At 36.4% G+C, this 13,732-nt stretch overlaps 1 protein-coding gene across 6 annotated transcripts in view; it reads left to right on the forward strand.

Annotated features, from left to right (window-relative positions):
* Positions 1-13,732, forward strand: part of LOC110463716 (titin-like) — a 116,583-nt gene that overhangs the window by 17,832 nt on the left and 85,019 nt on the right. The window contains exon 1 of one of the 6 annotated variants that reach the window (XM_021518525.1): positions 1,001-1,217. The exons of 4 other annotated variants lie outside the window; for them this stretch is intronic. The gene's annotated coding sequence lies outside the window, so the exon portion shown is untranslated. Of the gene's footprint in view, positions 1-1,000; positions 1,218-12,300; positions 13,027-13,732 lie in introns of those variants that run through there. One more of the 6 variants, XM_021518523.1, reaches the window with a different exon arrangement.

Here is a 13,732-nt window from a genome sequence, read left to right on the forward strand (position 1 = left end):
GTATGAACACTTTTGCATTTCAGGTTTCTACATTGAAGGTCAAGGTCACTTACAATTTTTAGAAAAAAAAAACCATTTTCATCACTCTAGCGACTTCATTCCTGAAAGGAATTTCATGAAACTTCATACAAGTATTTGGTATGGCAATATCTTGAACAAGTTTGCAATTCAGGTTTCTATTTTGAAGGTTAAAGTCACTGTTACTATTTTTAGAAAAAAAATTGTCATCGCTCTACCCACTGCATTCCTCAACGAAACTTCTTGAAACTGGATACATTAAGTGTTTGCCATGACAATACCTTCAACAGATTTGAGCGGTGACATTTTACATATGTCCAACAATGTGAATGCGAGGGGATTTGTATCACTTGTGATGCCTTGTTTATTTGAATTCACTGACCAGAATTGACCATTACAAGCAGGAAGAACACACAAGTCTCATGTAGTATCGGCTGTGTGACGGGCAATAGATGATCAAAAGGAAAAATATGCCTGGGAGTGACTGCAGACGCCTACTTCATGTTTACAAGACGAACGTGATCTAAGACTGCCACAGGGTTCATATAACATCCCTGTAATACTCCTGTCACCCCTAATCAGGCATACAAACTTGTCTTTTATACACTTCCTATTGGTCACTTGTATGTATGGCCACAAGTAATAATTTCTACCTGTCCGGCTGGTACACATTTCTACCTGTGCGATATTTCTTCTTTATATAGATACCGTGAGAGGACACATATTATGTATTGATAATTCATCTTTAAAACGCAGCGGTATCAGAGGACTTCAGAATTCTTGTGGATTATGTGTGATGTAATTGTTTAAAATATTATGTCAGTACCGGTCCGGCAACATATTTTATCTTTGTACAATATCATAGTCGGTATCAGGAGATAAATACACACTGTGTATGATACAAGCATGTTTACATTATAATTCACACTTATCTAAGCGATGTAACAATATGTATACGGCTACATCCTCACTCAGTACCCTATCTAGGCGATGTACCTGTGTGAGACTATAGTCCAGGGTCCAGCCGAGTAACATTACCTGCCGAAGGATTATTTCCGTGTCATTGTGTTTTGGATTTTTGTTTAGAAGACTGCACGGATCAATTTTTACTCACATCTACGTTTTGATGAAATAGACATAAAAAGGAGATTTCATATGTTATTATTTGGATTTACCTTGTGAGGTTTATAGCTACAGAGGTAGGTGACATCTGTGCTACCAGGTACGACAAGTATACCTGTTACTTATTTATAAAGGTATACCTGAGACAGGTAAACTCGTCCCCACACTCACAGATCATAAGGCCGACAGGAAATGTTGTAGTTACGCTTCATCACTAACTCTATCATGATAGATATAGGCATTAACTTTAATATACATGAACTTAAATATCTATGTAGAATGTTCAGGTCGAACCATCATGGCAGAGTGGTGAAACATTATTATCTGAAAGTTATGCTAGCTAACATTTCTACTTTTGTTTCACTTTTTCAATTATTAGAAATATTGTTTTGATCCGTAACGGTTAACATTGGCCTCAGTATTCCCCTTTGATTTTGGTTTTGTGTTTACTGTTTGGATATTTTATAGATTTTCAGATTCTGTACCCCCAGGTTGTAAGTTATGTAGGAAAGTCATTGTAAATTAGGAGTACACCGAACTCTTTTGGGGGTAAACATAACCTTAATTCATTTAGGGGTTGGACGAATCCTGAGCTTGTCTAAATTCTGTTGAGGGTTTGAGTTAATTTTTGTTCTTGGAAAATTTTAGGGCATGGTTTCATTGTCACCAGGAAACACGAGTTTTACTGTTGATGTAAAACACAAATGAACCAAACCAAGCCTTGTTTCAGGTTGTGATATAGTGTAGAAAACCCTTCAATGAGTTATTAGTTCTATATGCATTAATTAACATATATGTTTCTTTACGATGAACAAAAGCTGTATGAAGTCCTATAAAGTCTATGAAGTTAGCCTTCATATCAGTAAACATGTGTTATGCTCGCCAAGGCTACATTTCCACACAGATACGATATTAAATGGGTATTGAATTCATGGTTAAGCCATTACCATGGTTATTGATGAGCATACTATTATGTCTGAGAAAGAAAATTCAAGATGATCTGAAAGGTGATCCTTTACTTGTAAAACTAATTAACCATATAAATTAAAGCAGTCTTTTTACCTGAGAAATACTCTTAGGTTTCCTGGAATATCTTAGCTAAAGCGCTTGAAATTACATGGCTGTATAATCAATTTATCACAAAACTGGTAATAGGAATATGGATTGATCATGAAATGATTATCATTGATCTATTAGATATCCATTTACATGTAACAGCTAGTTGTTCAGGAAGTGTAGCTCAGGGTCTGGTGTAACAGATTATTCTTTAGGCAGGTTCTGGTATAACAGGTTATTCTTTAGGCAGGTTCTGATGTAACATGGTACTCTTTAGGCAGGTTCTGATGTAACAGGGTACTCTGTAGGCAGGTTCTGATGTAACAGGTACTCTTTAGGCAGGTTCTGATGTAACAGGGTTCTCTGTAGGCAGGTTCTGATGTAACAGGTACTCTGTAGGCAGGTTCTGGTATAAGTGTACTCTTTAGGCAGGTTCTGATGTAACCAGGTACTCTTTAGGCAGGTTGTGGTGTAACAGGGTACTCTTTAGGCAGGTTCTGATGTAACAGGGTACTTTGTAGGCAGGTTCTGATGTAACAGGTACTCTTTAGGCAGGTTCTGATGTAACAGGGTTCTCTGTAGGCAGGTTCTGATGTAACAGGGTACTCTGTAGGCAGGTTCTGGTATAAGTGTACTCTTTAGGCAGGTTCTGATGTAACCGGGTACTCTTTAGGCAGGTTGTGGTGTAACAGGGTACTCTTTAGGCAGGTTCTGGTGTAACAGGGTATTCTTTAGGCAGGTTCTGGTATAACAAGGTACTCTTTAGGCAGGGTCTGGTGTAACAGGGTACTCTTTAGGCAGGTTCTGATGTAACAGGGTACTCTTTAGGCAGGGTCTGGTGTAACAGGGTACTCTTTAGGCAGGTTCTGGTGTTATCAGGTACTCTTTAGGCAGGTTCTGGTGTAACCAGGTATTCTTTAGGCAGGTTCTGGTGTAATCAGGTATTCTTTAGGCAGGTTTTGGTGTTGGAAGGCAAGCAGTCATCTTATAATACCAATACTGTTTGTCACAACATGTGTCAATTGTTTCTGGGAGAGCTAAAGTGTAGCTTTCAGTTCTGTTGTTACAATGGTCTTTTTAGGCAGGTTCTGATTTAGAGAGGCCAGTGGTCATCAAATAGTTCTGATATTGTATGGAAAACATTTGCCATTTGTTTTTGAGAGAGCTATAGCTAGTTGCCTGTTATGTTGTTACAATGGTCTTTTTAGGCAGGTTCTGATTTAGAGAGGCAAGTGGTCATCAAATAGTACTGATATTGTATGGAAAACATTTGCCATTTGTTTTTGAGAGAGCTATAGCTAGTTGCCAGTTATGTTGTTACAAAAAGTGTTCTGATTAGACAGGTTAAGGTCATTGGAGTGTATTGATAAACGGAAACAGGAAGTACATCCCTAGTTTAAAATCCAATGTAGGGAGACAGTATCACAATATCCGCAAATTCTAATGTTTAATATTAAACTGATGAATATTGTATGTTTATTATTGACAGAACAGTGTGTTCTCTCAATATTAAAGTATTTCATGGCAATCCAGGCATTAATTCAGGTTTATTTTTATCAATGAGTCACATGTGTCCATTTTCTATACTTCAGGAACCCGGCTACCTATTTCACTACTGTGAAGTTTTTCAAGAACGATAACTCTTACCTGCAATTACTATGTGTATATGGTTTTATTATAAAATGTCAATTTTTATATCGTGTATAGAGAATTTATTTTACACAATTTCAGCATTTATTAAATTGATATACATTAATGCAATACTTATATATGTCAGTATCATTTTTATTGACATTATTTTATAAAAATATTGTGTCTTTCATTTTTTTTTCAAAATTCACTCCTTTTTACATAAATTTCCATTTAAAATCCTTAAAATTCTGACAACCAATTTTTTTTTTTGTGGCAGAAAATGTTCTTTACTTTAAAGCAATATAACTACAAAATTTGAAGAAATTCTACTGAGAAATGGTGACACAATCCTATTACCTTAATTGTTACAGTGTTCTCCTTATACAGGTAATGGAATAGAGAGGCAAGTGGTCATCTTATAATACTGATACTTTATAGATAGCATGTGACAGTTGTTTATAAAAGAGCTAGCACTCAGGTCGCTCCTTACAATGTTCTTTATGGGCAGGTATTGGTGTAGGGAGGCAAGTGACATCTAACACTACTGATACTGTATGGATGATTGAACGACTCAGGTCTGGTAACTGTTTTAGTGTTCTCTTTTAACAGGTTCTAGTTTAGGGAGGTAAGTGACCATCTTATACTATCAATACTGTATGAACAACATGTGTCATTTCTTTAGGAGAGATCTAAGCTCTCAGTACATGTTTCCTCTCACAATGTCCTGGTACAGGTAGTCAAGTGGTCATCTTACACTTACAATGTCCTAGTACAGGTACGTAGTCAAGTGGTCATCTTACACTTACAATGTCCTAGTACAGGTACGTAGTCAAGTGGTCATCTTACACTTACAATGTCCTAGTACAGGTACGTAGTCAAGTGGTCATCTTACACTTACAATATGGCCTGGTACAGGGAGTCAAGTGGTCATCTTACACTAACAATGTCCTGGTATAGGTAGTCAAGTGGTCATCTTACATTTACAATGTCCTGGTACAGGCAGTCAAGTGGTCATCTTACACTAACAATGTCCTGGTACAGGTAGTCAAGTGGTCATCTTATGCTTACAATGTCCTGGTTCAGGTAGTCAAGTGGTCATCTTATACTTACAATGTCCTGGTACAGGGAGTCAAGTGGTCATCTTACACTAACAATGTCCTGGTACAGGTAGTCAAGTGGTCATCTTACATTTACAATGTCCTGGTACAGGCAGTCAAGTGGTCATCTTACACTTACAATGTCCTGGTACAGGTAGTCAAGTGGTCATCTTACACTTACAATGTCCTGGTACAGGTAGTCAAGTGGTCATCTTACACTTACAATGTCCTGGTACAGGTAGTCAAGTGGTCATCTTACACTTACAATGTCCTGGTACAGGTAGTCAAGTGGTCATCTTACACTTACAATGTCCTGGTACAGGTAGTCAAGTGGTCATCTTACACTTACAATGTCCTGGTACAGGTAGTCAAGTGGTCATCTTACACTTACAATGTCCTGGTACAGGTAGTCAAGTGGTCATCTTACACTTACAATGTCCTGGTACAGGTAGTCAAGTGGTCATCTTACACTTACAATGTCCTGGTACAGGTAGTCAAGTGGTCATCTTACACTTACAATGTCCTGGTACAGGTAGTCAAGTGGTCATCTTACACTTACAATGTCCTGGTACAGGTAGTCAAGTGGTCATCTTACACTTACAATGTCCTGGTACAGGTAGTCAAGTGGTCATCTTACACTTACAATGTCCTGGTACAGGTAGTCAAGTGGTCATCTTACACTTACAATGTCCTGGTACAGGTAGTCAAGTGGTCATCTTACACTTACAATGTCCTGGTACAGGTAGTCAAGTGGTCATCTTACACTTACAATGTCCTGGTACAGGTAGTCAAGTGGTCATCTTACACTTACAATGTCCTGGTACAGGTAGTCAAGTGGTCATCTTACACTTACAATGTCCTGGTACAGGTAGTCAAGTGGTCATCTTACACTTACAATGTCCTGGTACAGGTAGTCAAGTGGTCATCTTACACTTACAATGTCCTGGTACAGGTAGTCAAGTGGTCATCTTACACTTACAATGTCCTGGTACAGGTAGTCAAGTGGTCATCTTACACTTACAATGTCCTGGTACAGGTAGTCAAGTGGTCATCTTACACTTACAATGTCCTGGTACAGGTAGTCAAGTGGTCATCTTACACTTATGATGTATGGACATACACATGACAGTTTTTCTTGAAAGGACTCCGAAGGTCGGCCATTAATTCAGTTTTGACAGGTTCTGGTTTAGAGAAGCAAGTTGCCATCCTATCTTCAAGCTGTATGGACAAACACATGACAGTTTTTAAGGAAAGGACTCTGAAGGTCTGCCATTAATTCAGTTTTGACAGGTTCTGGTTAAGACAGGCAAGTTATCATCTGTATAATACTGGACCCCCGTGGACCGCCTTGTGGTATACTGTTTATCACCCTACATAGCTTTAACACTAGGTGTTCCTGTAAGGACTGATTTATCATGTATATGTATGATGAATGTGTCCCCACTGTGATGATAGGTATTGGTCACTTCTGAGCTGATAGCGGTCAGTCCAGAGGTCATTTCAGATGTCCAATCAAGATGACCATGCATACTCCGGAATCATGTTATTGAAACATGTACATGATCTCTGAGAGAATAAAAGAAAATAAATTCAAAATTTGTTCTTGAACAAAATGTTTTCCTTGAGGTGAAATTTTAGATAGAGCAAAAAATATTCTTGAAAATTATGTTGCAGTTGTGTAAATCTAGCCCGCTACTCACTCTGTTAATTACAGGAATTTTCCTTTTGTTCCACTTTAAGAGGACAGTGCATGTGTACCTAATTTAAGTACCAGTTATCTGTTTGACCGCTACAGGTACCATGCATGGGTGCTGTTATCTTTGAAAAAAATATATAAAAATATTTCATTAGATATGATGTATGGATTTATCTCAATTCGTCATAATCTCTGTCGTAAAACTGTGATTAAACTGATGTCTTGTCTTAACTCAGGTCAATCTATATCCTATTATGTTTCCGTCATTTGATGATGACCATGCAGTATACATATAAATAGATATCTATGATGTGGTCATCAAGTCTAAAGTACATCAGTGGTCATAAAAGCAGGCTTTAATGATGACCTGAGTGGGCCATCGGTCAGTCTGGTGTCACTCTGTCACTATATTTTAGGGGAACAACACTGACGACTACTGGGCAGTCTGGTGTCAATCTGTCACTATAGTTTAGGGGAACAACACTGACCACTACTGGACAGTCTGGTGTCTACAGATATCTGTGACTTCAGATTATTGACCACAATATTTATAAATATACAGTTGTGTTTATTTTTATAGAAAATGAAGGCAACAAGAAATAATTTGTACAGACAGGATACTGTTAAAATCCTCGGTTTGCTGCTGAATTATATACTTTTTTGTGACTTCAATTTAACTTGAGCAATATACTTGTCTGCATTGCTCTTGTCTACCCAGCTGTACAGAGATGTATCAGCATAATGGGGAGAAATCCATTATAAGAATTGCATCCCTTCAGCAAGAGTGAACATTGGCTATCTAAGCTGCTTCTTTTCTGAAGAAACATGCATAAAGTCTAACCTTAAGTTAATTGTACATGTGGTCATGTAATTTCAGAAAACTTATTCAAATGTAAGTAATTTATGGAAACGGGAAACAGTGTAACTCTCTCCAACAAATTATATGATGCATGCAGCAAAACTGTATGAATTGTCCAGGAACTATTGTTTGATATCCAAATGACTTTAATGTCAAGTAAATAAAACAGGAATACTGAATATTTATATATGTTTAGACTGGCTACTAGCTTATCTCCCCCTAGTTTAGAACTTAGGATCAGACATCCATGCAAGTGATCAAAATTTTTTAAGTATTTTTTTTTTCTTTATGATTCAATATTCTAGAGACGGGGGCCAGTCTTTATAAATGTATGAACCAGAAAAATGAGTTTTGTGTTTCCAAGATAAATGATTTTAATCCAAATTAGAAAATAAAAAGCGGAAAAATTCTTATAATTTAATATGCCTTAATTGCCAAATGAAATTTTTGAATCACCTTCGGCTTGTCCTTTTTAAATTGCACTTTGAATTACCTGTGTGTCGGAGACCAGAGCACCACAGCTATGTCATATATGGTCTATATTTGACCTTTAAGATGACCCTAACAGGTCAGGTAACTATGATTAGTTACATAGATGTGCTGTGCAGAGAGTCGAACTTTATAAGCACCCAGTTACTCTGTGGGGTTGAAGCCTCTTTTGACCAGCCTTTACTGCTAACAACTACCACGGAATTTTCAAAACGCGAAATGTTTTATCACTAATTTATGTTGAATTATAGACTACGGTATACTCTGTCTAACCCAGACACTGTACAATGTGGATTATTTTTCCCAAACCAACATTAAGGACATCTGCGCTTAGGGGGTCTTGAAAGTAGCTAGACTTGTTCATTTCAAGATTGGACTTGTACCTTTCCCAGTGATCTCAAGAGGTGACCTGAGTTCAGACAGAGTATTGTGTATATTGAAAATTGCTATGAAATTTCAGGTCATACACACTTGTACACTACAGGTGCACATAGGAATCTGTATCTTAAGTACATGTACAAACTGTTACTGTTATATATCTTCCCTATCCATTGACTCATTAACCCCTGAAATTTCATATTGAATTATTCCAACCATTGAATTGGATGAGTTCAAATGTGTCTTCAGGGGGGAATGAGTTAAATGACCTTCTGATATATATTGAGACGTAACAGGATGGGGGAAAAGTGCTGCCAGACCAGCATTTGAACCAAGGACCTTGAAACTCTTAGACAGGTGCTCTAATTAATTGAACTATCCTAGGTCACTAATGGTTGATCTACTAGTCCATTTCCACAACATTCCTCCCTCCTTTTTCTAGTTTGCTCCAAAAACAACATTATTTTCAACTGATCAAGTTTTTATATTCCGCTTGCACAGCATACACAAAATACTTGAAATAAGGGTTGGTCACAGGCACAATTGTAACTGGAGATGAAAAATGCACAGCCAGAGCAGGATTCGAACCCAGGACCACAAAACTCTAGACAATCACTCCAAATTGATCATTGACAATCAATCCAGTCCAGTTACGCTACATATAAAGTCGAAACATTGCAAATTCACAAGGTCAGGGTCATGGTATTGATGATGTATCCTTATGCACATATACCATGACACATACATTTGACTTATTGACTCTCGACAAATTTCTTATCTTTGACACATATTGGAAGATTGAACAACCCATTTAAATCCATGTCTGTGTGATTGAGACACTTCATAGATGTAAATCCCCCTGAATTGTAGGTATATTGCCATTTGTTATATACAATTTTCTTCATCCAAAAGAATTCTGCATTGTAGAAACAAACAGATTTTTAAAGAAGTTTGATAATGGTTCGCATCCGTCTGACACTCCCAGATCAGCGCCATAGCATGCGCAGCCCATAATAGGACTCTGACCCTTTCTTTACCAATCAGGAATAAGTAACGCATGATCTGACTGGCTAACGTAAAGCAACTAAGAAATCGCACTGGATGATCCAGAGGACGATACAGGTAGACAGATGATAGGGGTGAGATAGTAAGTTGTTGATGCGACACTTGAAATATATACCGTAAATTCAGACAGTCTTAAGGTCTGTGTTCATTGACTCTCAGGTAGAATAAGCACTTATCCTTGAAAAAATTGCCCAGCATTTAATTAGCTTCACCCACTGAAATATATAAGACCAGAAACAAATGTGGAATTGGTAACTTAGTTTGGACATCTTGATTGTGCAAAATGTATATTAGTTATCATACTCAGACAAACCCCTAGTTATAGAGTCACAAATTGTCTGTCAAACAAACCCCTAGTTATAGAGTCACAAATTGTATGTCAAACAAAGACTGCAATATTTCTCCAACATCTCTTTTAAGGATTTTCTATAAAAATATTTAAGAAAAATAAAATGAAATAAATTCTGTAACAAAAATTTATTGAAAAACAAAATATATATAATCACCATTTGCCCAGCAAAAAAAATCTGACATATATCCAGCTTGATTGAGTTTTGCAATATATAAAATGAGGTAGAATTATAAAAGAATTTCAAAGATTTTTTTTAGAAAGGTAATGACCTTGAAAGTTTTTGGCTGTAGATAAATATTGGAAACTGTTATATCCAATTAGACTAAAGCTTTGATAAAACATTTCTGAAAAGAAAACAATACCCTGGAAGGCTTTTATAGGAAACAATAAAAAGATTAAATAATACAAAACATAATCAACAAAAGTGTTCTGAGTGTAAACGAAAGTGTCTTAACTCATTCACACTTGAAGTTTCATAATGAACTATTCCAACTTTTGAATTGGAAGAGTTCAGGTGTGTCTTCAGGGGTTAATGAGTTAATTGGCCAACTGTACTACAGTTACATGCATGTATATCCAAACAGAAGCTAAGGCGAGGTTACCGCCTACAAGTAAAAACACAGTGCAGTGGGACAGGGATCCTTAACCCTTTAACCACACCGACACCGTAGACCATAATGGACTCATCCAGATCAATGCATTGTAGAGTCTACCAAATTAACATAGGGGTGAAAGGGTTAAGCATGTCCATAGGTCTCTAAAATTCAAACTCAGTTACCGAGTTAGACAGTTATCTGACAACACTTCCTTAGCTGAGTTATTGCTATTGCATCATACTTGACAGAATCGACCTATAAGTACTGACTTCGCATCATTGTGCTGATCCTATTTACTTTCTCTAAACCTGTGCCCTAGCTTTCCTCTCTGCTTTACCTTTCCTTTCTGACACTGAATACTTTTTCTTTTCTGTCTCTCAATAAAAGTAAAATGTAGATTACATGTAATTCTAATTAACTCATTCACCCCTGAAGTGTCAGAATGAACTATTCCAACCTTAAGAGGCTTATAATGAATAGAAACTACAACAGCTATGGTGTGTAAATGTATAGTGACAGAATATCAAACTTTTTTTTCTATCGATTACAAGATCAAAAATTGTTATAAGAAAATGAACAGTGAACTTTATAAATGTCACTTTCCTTTGATTTTAACATTCACAGTAAATGTCCTATCAATCATTTTTGAATGAAAGCGAATTGTCGGAAGTTGTAAAGTAACTCTACAGTGAAGTTAATTACTTGATACTCTTGAGCAATTATAATGGATGTTTTAACATTTTTTTAATTGTTATGATGTACACACCTTTATCGATTTTACTAAGTCCTAGCTAATATAGCTATTGATAAGTGTTTTTATGCTTGAATGATATTTTGATGAATTATTCAGGTGTGTATTATGTACCTTTAAAATGAGTCATATTCCGTAATTAGCAATCTATTACCAACATCAGGCTTATACACACCAACAATATCTAAACAATATGAAACTAACACTTCATAGATTTTAGCATCCTATTGTCATTAACTCATTCACCCCTGAAATTTCATTACAGACTGTTCCAGCCTCTGAATTGGAAGAGTTCAAATGTGACTTCAGGGATGTTTTGAGTTAAAGCCATTTTTGTTTCTGTGGAGTATAACATATAGAAAATTGAGATTTAATAGTGATTAATTTTGACTTGTAAAATAAAGACACGACACTTGAGCCAAAATCTGAGTACCAACGATAAAAAAAAGGATCTAGGTCATGTGATTTCACCTGTCTATGCTTTTGTTGTACCTGTATGGTCATTTCTGAATACAAAATAATGTACATTCCATGTGATATTATTCTATAGATCAGTTTCAATGGATTTCCTCATTTCCCTTGGGGTTTTATGCAAGTATTGAGCTAGCATGCCTTGTCCTGAAGTATATAATAGACTCTATTTGTGATGATCGATGGATGTCATTATAGCCCTAGGGTGACTTCATTTATATGTTTGACAACAAATATATAAAAACATACATAAGTATTTATAAAAGTAGACGCTTGAATTAGGTGGGATTTCCCAGGATTTTTTCGGATAAAGTTAATACCTGTTCTGTGCCTAATTTTAGCACCTTTTAATACAACACACAATACAATACAAATTATTTTATTAAAGTGTCACATGTCAATTTTGCTTAAAATACAATGAAGTGATCTGTCTGCAGGTAGCAACATTTACCTGCTAATTACCCAACATTTGACAGATTAATACCTTTTTACATGTCTGTGATACTAACGATATTGTTTTGATTCTGATTTATATATAGGTCACCATGGCAATTACTCTGATAATGACATAATTAGGCATTACTTGTGTATGTAAAGACAGGTATAATGTACTGTTCATGCTCAGGTGAGAACTATTTGTGATTAAATAATTCAGGTGAGTACCTGAATGAAGAAATACAGGTAAATCAAATATATACAGGTGTTTTCCCACCTTAATAGAAATCACACTCTGAAAGTAAGAGTGAATTTTCATCTTAGTTGACTTATGTAAGTATTATTTACAGGCAACTTAGAATGGTAATGCTTGCAGACAAAGTCAGTATGTGATAATCTTAGGATTTCCAGACATGGATTATAAAATCAATGTTCTATCATTAGCGGCCTATAGCCTGATATACAGGCATTACTTATCCGAAGGTAAGCACACATCTACACATCTACATCATACAGGTATATACATAGGTATACATATCTGAAGATTTTCAAACAAACCTAACCCAGGACCTAGCACTTTGTCAAAGTGAATGGAAGTGAGTTTGGATAATAGACTCTTCCGACCGTGACCGACTAACAAGCACTGGCTAAATAGCACACATAAAGCAAGCTGTTTATGTGCCCCATGCTTTTGTTGTCCTCACTGATCATTCGTACTCTGACTTTGGACCATTTCTACCTGTGAATCACACAACAAGGTGCTTGGATAATCAGACAGATAGCTATAGGTGTGTGCGCGGGTGAAGTACCTGGATAGATAGGTGTGTTTGATTGGAGTGTGTGTACCTGTTCAGGTGAGATTTCGGACCCTAGGATTATTAACGGGTATGAAACTCGAACACGGCTTCTAAAGCCTCGGATCAGCATATTGAAGGGGAAACGCCTTCAGGTATCGGGATGGTATACACCTGTGCATAGTACCTTGGCCATACAATTACCTAATTAACAGGTAAGATTATACCTATGAAACACAGGTGTATAACTTTATATGTCTATTTACAGGTAAAAATATTAGTTCTAAAATCTGAAGCACTTGTTTGTATGAAGAGACATAAATGAAATCTTCATTGACTTGTATCAAATTTAAACTTTCAACTGTGACCATCCAGTCATCTTGAAATAAACTTCTTGTTTAACTTACATATGTCTATATATTTTTTTTAAGTCTGACAAGATTTGAGGAAATGAATGCACTAATTGTTTTTTTTTCATATTCTCCACATGTTTTTTTGTACATTAGAAGTTTTAATGCACAATAAATCTTTCCAGCATTATAATGTTTTACACTGGCATTCAAAATTGAAGGTTACTGTACAGACAGCTGTTATTTAGGTTTTTCTGGAAGATGTATAGGAATTACTCAGGTAAGAAACTGTCAGGAGGTTGTTTGTCACCTCTCCACTTCGTAACATCATACCAGTCTTTATCGGATGCCTTTTTCACTAGTGTATTTATTATTTGTAATTTGATACTCTAACATCAGTGAGAGGAAGTTTATGATCAAAGACGCTGATGGAAGGCGGAGTCAGTTGTTGATAGAGTCTGTATACCTCCTACAATGTACCACATGTGTACGTTCATTTAATTCTAATCCATGGTATAGTACCCCACAATGTGCTCATGGTACAACCCACAATGTGTTCGTGGTACAATCC

Source organism: Mizuhopecten yessoensis, unplaced genomic scaffold, assembly GCF_002113885.1.
Source record: "Mizuhopecten yessoensis strain PY_sf001 unplaced genomic scaffold, ASM211388v2 scaffold10921, whole genome shotgun sequence".
NCBI classification, from domain to species: Eukaryota; Metazoa; Mollusca; class Bivalvia; order Pectinida; family Pectinidae; genus Mizuhopecten; species Mizuhopecten yessoensis.